This window comes from Heterocephalus glaber, unplaced genomic scaffold, assembly GCF_053883595.1.
Source record: "Heterocephalus glaber isolate CG9 unplaced genomic scaffold, H.glaber_assembly_v1.0 deba00001452, whole genome shotgun sequence".
Taxonomy (NCBI): Eukaryota; Metazoa; Chordata; class Mammalia; order Rodentia; family Bathyergidae; genus Heterocephalus; species Heterocephalus glaber.
In genome coordinates this window covers 4,944,139-4,952,880 of record NW_028258302.1, presented here as the reverse complement: position 1 = coordinate 4,952,880, position 8,742 = coordinate 4,944,139, and the positions used below count along the sequence as shown (strand labels likewise).

Below are 8,742 nucleotides of genomic sequence, written 5' to 3'. Positions count from 1 at the left end.
CATCATCATGCTCAGTGAGAAAGGAGGGTTTTTTTGGTTTTTTTTAACTGCTTAGAACAGTGTGTGCTAAAGCAGAGCTTTTCTTCTGGGAAAGAAGAACATTTCTGCAATGATGTAGCAGAATCCTTTAAGGATCCTGCCAAGGACTCCCTGTGTCACGTCCAGTCTTTGCTGTGGCCAACACTTCCTGGATACGAAACACAGGTTCTGATACAGAGGTCTCAAATTCAGACCTGTAGGTCAAGTGAGGATGAGTGATGGAGGCCCTTGTAAGCTTGTAAAAAGGGTATCACCCTCTACAGGCCTGAGGATACCCAGATCCTACCGATTGTTTCCAAGCAGAAGTGCAAGCCCAGGATGACTTGTCTCCCAGTGCTTCATGAGAAACCAGAAGCCTACGAAAGCTGTGATTTTTAAACGCTAACTTTAAGGGTTTTGTTTTTGTTTTTGTTTTTTTTTGGTACTGGGGATGGAACTCTGGTCCTTGTGCTTGCGCAGCAGTCGGTGAAACCACTGAGCTAAATCCCCAGCCCTTTTTTTTTTTTGGTACGGGGGATCGAACCCAGGTTCTCAGCTTGCGAGGCAGGTGGTGGAACCACTGAGCTAAATCCCAACCCAAGGTTTTTTAAGTATGGGAAACAACTCCACGTCTGGAAAGATGGAGCAGATATATTTCTCCCTAGTCCTCCTGCTAAGTACAGCTAAAAACCTACACCTTCCCCCACCAAAAAAACCCACACACTGTATAAAACAAACACAGGAAGGCTGAACAAGAAGAAAGAGACCACCTGGGTACCCGAGGGCCCAAGGAGCAGCAGAGCAGTGAGCTTCCTGAATGTTTTTTGGTCTGGAAATGCCAGCAACTCAAAGCTGACAAATAAAGAGCCCCAAGAAAAGCCTGCCTTCTCTAGTCAGAGGGCCAGGAAAGGCACAGCCAAGAGAGATAGATGGACTTTAGACTCCACAGCAGAGGCCAAGGGGAGAAGGCGAGTAAAAAAGTGCCATCTCCCCTCCAGCATGCAGTCAGGAGAGGCCTCATCATTCACTCGGGTCTTTCACCAATAGTCAGCAACAAGGCCATCTCACCCCACAGTGTCAGTGGAGTCCCACCCAGCGGGTGCCACATCAGTGAAGGCCTAACAGGAAACCAGACTCCCACCACTGCCCAGCAGCCGGAAGGAGCCCCTCCAGCACCAGGTGTCTGTGGAGGCCAAGTGGAGATTCCAGAATCTCAATCCATAGTCACTTGTCACACCAAGAGCCTGAGAAATCTGATTTGAATAAGGAAATAGAATCTGTAGACACCCACATCAAAATGATATTAGAGCTTCTGGCGATAGCAGAACTGGAGAGATCCAGCCCTGCCAAGGACGTCAGATCTCATTGCCTTAAGTGTATTTTCATTGCCTTCTCCCCACCTCTAAGCACCCAATAAAGTGACTTGGCCCCCCCAAAATTATATTAGAATTATTGGAAGAGGATTTTGAAGCACCCGTCATAAAAATGCCTCAGTGTGTACAATGTGTCCAAACGTGAACATACTTGTAACGAATGAAAAAAATACAAAGTATCTGGAAATGTCAACACATCAATTTGGTCATGGGCACATGATGTTTTGGTCAACTATGTCCCACATGTATAACGTGACCCTGTAAGATTATAATGAAGCAGAAGTATTCTTACCTCCTGGTGACATCTTATCCAGTATAAAGTCATAGCCCAACACAGTATTCTGTGTCTGTAATGAAGCTGATGCAGAAAAACCTACTGAGCTGCCAGATATTTAAAAGTACAGTAGGAGCCTGTGGCAGGAGGATCCTGAGTTCGAGGCCACCCCGGATTACATAGAGAGACCTTGTCTCAAAACCACAACAGTGAAAATATAGCACATCTTTACTGTATTCTGCTTCTCATTGTTAGGTTGTTCTCCATCTACTTTTAAAGTTTACTGTAAAGCAGTATCCTGTGTCACACCAGAAGCAGTCTCATATCCTTTTCTCCTCTGTTGGGTTTTATTTGTGTTTTTTTGTTCAGCATGGCTCCTGAGGTATGAAGCCCACTGCTAATGCTGCCGGTAAGTGTCTATTTTGAGTGATTGGCCTGGAAATGAAAATAAAAGTGATTAAGGACCAGGAAGGTGAAAAGTCATTGTTTCTCCCAATTAGACATGTCCCATTCCACCACAGCTGCAATCTTAAAGAACAAGAACAAAGTGCTGGAATCAGGAGTGGTGGTGCTTGCCTATAATCCCAGCATTCTGAGAGGCTGAGCAGGAGGATCCAAGTTTGGGTCCAGTCTGAGAAATTCAGCAACTAGTGAGACACTGTCTCCAAATAAATTAAAGGGGTGGGGCTGGGATGTAGCTTGGTGAGAAGGCCCTGAGCTCAATCCCCAGTATCACAAACAACCAAAACCAAAGTGCTAGAAGCTGTTAAAGATCTGATTCAGCTGGGTGTGATGGCACCTGGCTGTAATTCCAGCACTCAGGAGGATTGCCATGAGTTCGAGGCCAGCCTGAGCTACATAGTGAGTTCAAGGCCAACCTGGACTAGATAGCTGCTGGGGCCCTTGGATGGGGGGAAGACAGAATAAAAGAAAGAGACAGAGACAATATTCAAGGTATAAAGGGGACCAGGAGAAGCCTGCCTTGGTTGGCCTGCTTTTATTAGCCAGCAAGAAGCACAGGGGGAGGGATAGTGTACTTGTCTTGGAACGGCCTGCAGTTAAAATAGGGCAATAAAAAATGAGGAGCAAGTTAATGGGGATTAAATCCTTCCCCATACCTGGATTCCTGCATTTCTTTGCATTGTCCTCAGCAGATGTTATCTTGCCTCAGGAGTACTGTGATTGGGAGCTTTCCCCACATAGCCAAGAAACATGCAGTCTTCCACATACTTCCCTATTCCTAAAGCAAGCCACACCGGCCTCAAGCCTGCGGGAGCTAAGTCACATAGCCTGGTCCCCAACATTTCCTTACACAGCTTGGTCCCCAACAAATAGCAAGACCCTGTCTCAAAAAAAAAAAAAAAAAAAGCCAGGGATTTAGCTCAGTGGTTTCGCCGCCTGCTGCGCAAGCGCAAGGACCCGAGTTAGATCCCCGGTACCAAAAAAAAAAAAAAAAAAAATCTGCTTCATTGCAGGACCAGACACTAACAAAAATTCAAGGCCTCTACCAGCTATGGAGAAGCTTCTAATGCCTGGACTGAGGGTCAAACATAGAAGTGTATTCATCTCAGCACCATGGTAATCAGGGTCAAAACAAAAATCTTGCAATGTTGAAAGAATGCTCGATTGTGATGTTGAATTTACTGGCTCTGGGCAGTTTAAGCAATTCAAGAATCTTTATTCACACAATGTGAAAGTGAGCGATGAGTCTGTGAGTGCCAATGTTAACACAGCTGAAGAATTTTTGGAAACTCTAGATAAGCTGATTGTGGAAGAAAATCACCTGCCAGAGCAAATCTTCAATTTGGAGGAGCATTTGCTATTCTAGAAACAGATGCCTAAAAGGACTTTCATCCACAAGGAGGCCAATTCAGCGCCAAGATTCCAGCTTTTAAGGACAGGATAAGCCTTGCTTGGGGTGTTGTTGCAGCCCATAAATTGTCATCCTTCGTGATCTGGCATAGTAAGAGCCCCAGGTCTTCAATAACACACACTGCCAGGGTCCCACAGGAGCGATGAAGTCATGGATGACCCAGCTCCTCTTCCAAGATGCCCTCCCTACTCGCTCTGGCAGGGAGATGGAAAGTAATGTTTGGAGGATAACCTATCTTTCAAGGTGCAGGCTGGGAATTTAGCTCAGTGGTGGAGGAAGTGCCAGCACATGTGAGGTCCTGTGTTTGATCCCTGCCTCCGAAAAGGAGAAATACCTCCCAAAGTTTTGCTTTCAAATGCTAATGCTCCCACACATCCTCCTTTTATTGGCAATCTTTATTCCAATTTCAAAATGGCATTTCTCCCTCAAATACCTCCTCTTTGATCAATCCAATGGATTAAAGAGTTGTAGGGCCAGGGATTTACCTCACAAGTGCAAGGTCCCGAGTTTGATCCCCAGTACCAAAATAAATAAATAAACTGGCACAACTCGTTTTTTGGTACCGGGGATTAAACTCAAGACCTTGTGCTTGCGAGGCAGGTGGCAGAACCACCGCGCTAAATCCCCAGCCCTAGTTGTGGCAGTTTTTAACTGTCAGTACCTAGGTTACACCTTTGAGCAGGCTGTTGCTGCAGCAGAGGAGCACACTGAGAAGCTGCTGGGCAGTTCCGGAAGGTGTGACCTCTCTGACTGCATCAAGACTCTTGCTTGAGGCTGGGGAGGTAGCTAGCTTGGTGGTACAACACATGGTGAGCACACACATGGCCCTGGGTCAATCCTCAGCACCAAAATGAACAAAAAACCAAAACACATGCTTGGGCTCCACATGATATCATCAAGGAGTATATGAATGCTGTCCTTAAGAAGACACTTAGGAGGTTCATCTTTGAGCCTGGCATGGTGGCACACACTTGTAATTCCAGCACTCTGGAGGCTGAGGCAGGAAGATCGACATGAATTCTAGGCCAGCCTGAGCTACACAGTGAGTTTGAGGCCAACCTGAACTACATAGCAAGACTTTGTCTCAAAATACAAACAAAACAAAACAAAACAAAAGCCAGCTTGGGCAATAGGGTGAGACCTCATCTCAAAAAATAAATAAGTAAATAAATATTTGAAAGCAGGGACCCCGATGCCAAAAGGTTGTGTTTTTTTTTAATTAATGAATGTTCATGGTGCATTATCTGCTTACAAGGAAATCTATGATTAAAAAAAGAAAAGAAAAGAAACAAAGCAAACCACCCTGGACATATTTCTGCAGAGTGGGACCTGTTCAAGAAGAGGCTCAGGCTGGTCCTTCAAGAGAGACTCTAGGGCCGGGGATGTAGCTCAGTGGTGCCTTGCCTGCCTGGCAAGGGCAAGGTCCTGAGCTCAATTCCTGGGGTGGGGCCTCTAAAAGAAAGCATTGCCGTCATAGGAGGGACAGCACCATGCATGTCATTACCCCTGAAGACCTTCTAGTGGGATAGGACATGGGGTGGAAGGCAGTGGCATCAATGATACTAAGTAGGCTTAGGCCAGTGGTGGCCAACTATGATACCCATGCTGCAGCAGGCTGTTTGTAGCATTGAAAGCTCTAAACTCTTTGCCATCACTGGCCTAGGCTAATGTTTGTGTTTGTGTTTTAGCCTTTAACAAAAAAAGTTTTAAAAGTACAAAATTAAAAATCTTTAAAATAAGGGCCGGGGATGTAGCTCAGTGGCGCAGCGCCTGCCTGGCAAGCACAAGGCCCTGAGTTCAATTCCTGATACAAAAAAAAAAATCTTCACACCACTCCTGTTCTATATAGTTTTGGAAACATTAGCCACAGCAATTAGTTAGGCAAGATAAAGAAATAAAAGGAATAAAGAGAAGAAATGAAAAAAAAATCTTCAAAAAAAATTCTAATAGACTAAGAATATAAAGAAATACTTTTACACAACTGTACCGTGGGTGTATTTAAGCTAAGTGTTATCATAAGAGTCAAAAACTTGGGCTGGGGATTTAGCTCAGTGGTTTCGCCGCCTGCCTCGCAAGTGGAAGGACCCGAGTTTGATCCGAGGTACCAAAAAAAAAAAAGAGTCAAAACCTTAAATCCTTTTAAAAGTACATAAAATAAAAAAAGTTATAGTAAGCTCAGAAGGAGCCTTTACAATAAACGCAGTGTGCCCCAAGTCTACCCAGGAAGTACAGGGCAGTGCTCAGTGAGGTCCCAGACCTCGTATGCCGCTTCCCCTGGCTCAGTGATGCACCCAGAGCAACTTCCGGTCTGTGACTTGTACATGGTAAGAGCTGGTATAGGATGGGTCAGCGGGCTTGTACATGGAAAGTTCTGGTACAGGATTCTTTTACGCTGTATTTTTACTGTATCTTTTCTATGTTTAGGTGCGTTTAGATGCACAAATAATTGGTTCCAGTAGCCTACAGCAATCGTGTAGCCACATACAGCTCGCGTTCGTAGCTTAGCAGCAACAGGCTAGGGCAGATCAGCTAGTGTGTGGTCAGCTCCTGTCAGGCTTTGAGTGAGGGCACTCTGTGATGCTCCCCAACAAGGAAGCTGCCTAGGGGAGCGTTTCTCTGAGAGTGTCCGGTGTTGTGTCTCTATAATACACAAAGAAGAACTAAATGGAAATTTTAGGCCCAAACACTACAATGACTAAAATTTAAAACTCAATAAATAGGCTCAATAACAAAATAGAGAAGGCAGAGGAAAGAGTCAGTGAATTTGAAGACAAGACACTAGAAATTATCTAATCTGGACAACAGAAGAAAATAAACTGAAGGGCCAGGGATTTAGCTCAGTGGTTCTGCCACCTGCCTCACAAGCACAAGGTCCTGAGTTCAATCCCCGGTACCAAAAAAAAACAAACCTCTTGAAAGCAGCCAGAGAGAAATGACCCTTGACCTGCAGGGGAAACGATTCAGTGATAGTGGATTTCTCATCAGGCAGTGTGGAGGAGGAGGAAGGGGCACAGTTTTCAAGTGCTGAAAGGAAAAAGCTGTGAACTTGGAATCCTGTATTTCATGAAACAATCCTTTAAGAATAAGGGGGGAGACCGGGGATTTAGCTCAGCGCAAGGACCCGCATTCAATCTCCGGTACCAAAAAAAACCAAACCACTGAGATTCCACCTCACTCCAGAAAGAATAGCTGTCATCAAGAAATCAACCAATAACAAATGCTGGTGAGGCTGAGGAGAAAAAGGAACCCTTCTCCTTTGTTGGTGGAAGTGTAAATTGGTTCAACCAGTTTGGAAATCAGTATGGAGATTCCTCAAAAAACTAAAACTAGAGGTTCCATTTGACCTAGCTATTCCCCTTTTAGGTATCTTCCTGAAAGAGTTAAAAGCGTCATACCGAAAAAAAAAAAAAGCATCATACCACAGTGATATATGTATAACCATTTTTTTGTTGTTGCTGTTTTTTGAGACAGGGTCTCGCTCTGTAATTCGGGCTGGCATTGAACATACTATGTAGCCCAGGTTGGCCTTGACCTCATAGCAATCCTCCTGGTTCAGCCTCCCAAGTTCTGGGATTACAGGGCTGTGCCACCACAACCAATCAACCTATGTTTATAAAGCAGCACAATTTATAATAGTTCAATCTTGGAAGCAGGCCAAATGCCCATCAATGGTTGAATGGATAAAGAAAATGTGGTTTTTATTTTTATTTTATTTTATTTTTTCTTTCACAAGCAAGCTCTTTATTTTAAATAGGGGCAAGGCTGTACTGAGCCTGTCACAAACCAGGTGTCTGGTGTAGAAACTTCTTACACCATAGGTATGATGTAGCTGCACACAGCCTATACCAGGTAATGATGTACTGCATGTGCTCATTCCACGTGGTGACTCTGGTTTGACCTCCAATGTGTCCTCCAGGGACAGTGCTCTTGAAATCTGCATCTATGAAAATGGGGTCTGCGCCTGTGGTCCTGGCAATGGCCTCCAGGTACCGGTAATGCCAGTGGTTCCTTTCTGGGTTGTTCTCCGGGACAAAGGGCTTCCTGGTTTCTGTCAGCCTCACCACCCCAGTTAGGGCCACTTCTCCCTCAACCTGGCCTTTCTGCTGGGTCTCAGGATTCACCTTCTTTCTGGGGACAAATCGTCTGTTTACCAGGATGGTGACTCCCAGGTCAGCGCAGTGGAACGAGGTGACTACAAAGGCCCCAGTCTCGGCTGAGGAGGAGATGCGGCTGGCCTCGCGGGCTTCTCGGGCAGGGTCCACCATGGTCCGGGACATCATGTACAGCTCCTTGGAGTGGCCAAAGTGCCCCCTGACCTTCACTGGCCTATACTCCAGATTCTTCAGCTCCACCAGGTCTGCCGGCAGAGGAATGGGCTCAGCCATGGCTCGAGACTAATTCTGCGATCAGTTTCAGCTTCCATTTCCGACGCTGGACCTGCCACGTGCCCAGGCCAAAGGTGGTCACAGGGATGAGAAGCATCCTGTGACTCATGGAGGACGGAGTCAGCTTCTGCCTTTGTGGCCGGGGCTTCTGCTGCAGAGCTGCCGCACCTGCTTGGCATCCATGCCACCCCTGAGGAAGTTTTACAGCACTGCCCTGGGCGGGGGGAACCTCGAGGACACTCTGGGAGGCGCAGGCCGGCTCCACGCACGCCGCGCCGAGCAGCCTCGTGGCCTGCAGCCCCAGCATTCGAGGAGCCCCCGCCGCCATCGTTCTTGCCACCAGGGACAAATGTGTTTTGTTTCGTTTTGTTTGGTACCGGGGATCGAACTCGAGACCTTGCGCTTGCGAGGCAGGCGCCGGAACCACTGAGCTAAATCCCCGGTCCAATGTGGTTTTTATATACAATGGAGTACTACTACTCTGCTATAAAGAAGGATAAACTTGGGACATTTTTAGGTAAACGGACACATTTAGAGACCATAATTTTACATGAAATAGATGAGACACACATGTTTAAACAGTGCTCTTTTTGAGCTTGCCGGAAGCCCCTTTGGTGCGGTGCCAGAAGAGATGACCTTCCCGCAGGCTCCGTGGCCTTGCATGGGTGGGAGGATGCCATCCTACTCTTTCTTCCCCGACTTAGAGACACATATTGGATTTCATTGCTAGATGGGGATTCTGTACCTTGCGAGAGACATCACTCACTTTCTCCCTGGTTTTGGTGATGTGTACATTTGATTTCAAAGTGTTGCTTTACT

At 46.2% G+C, this 8,742-nt stretch overlaps 1 pseudogene; it reads right to left on the bottom strand.

Annotated features, from left to right (window-relative positions):
• Window positions 1–7,314: 7,314 nt before the first annotated feature.
• LOC101713349 (surfeit locus protein 1 pseudogene) lies at window positions 7,315–8,299 on the bottom strand (annotated as a pseudogene).
• Between the last annotated feature and the right edge of the window lie 443 nt (window positions 8,300–8,742).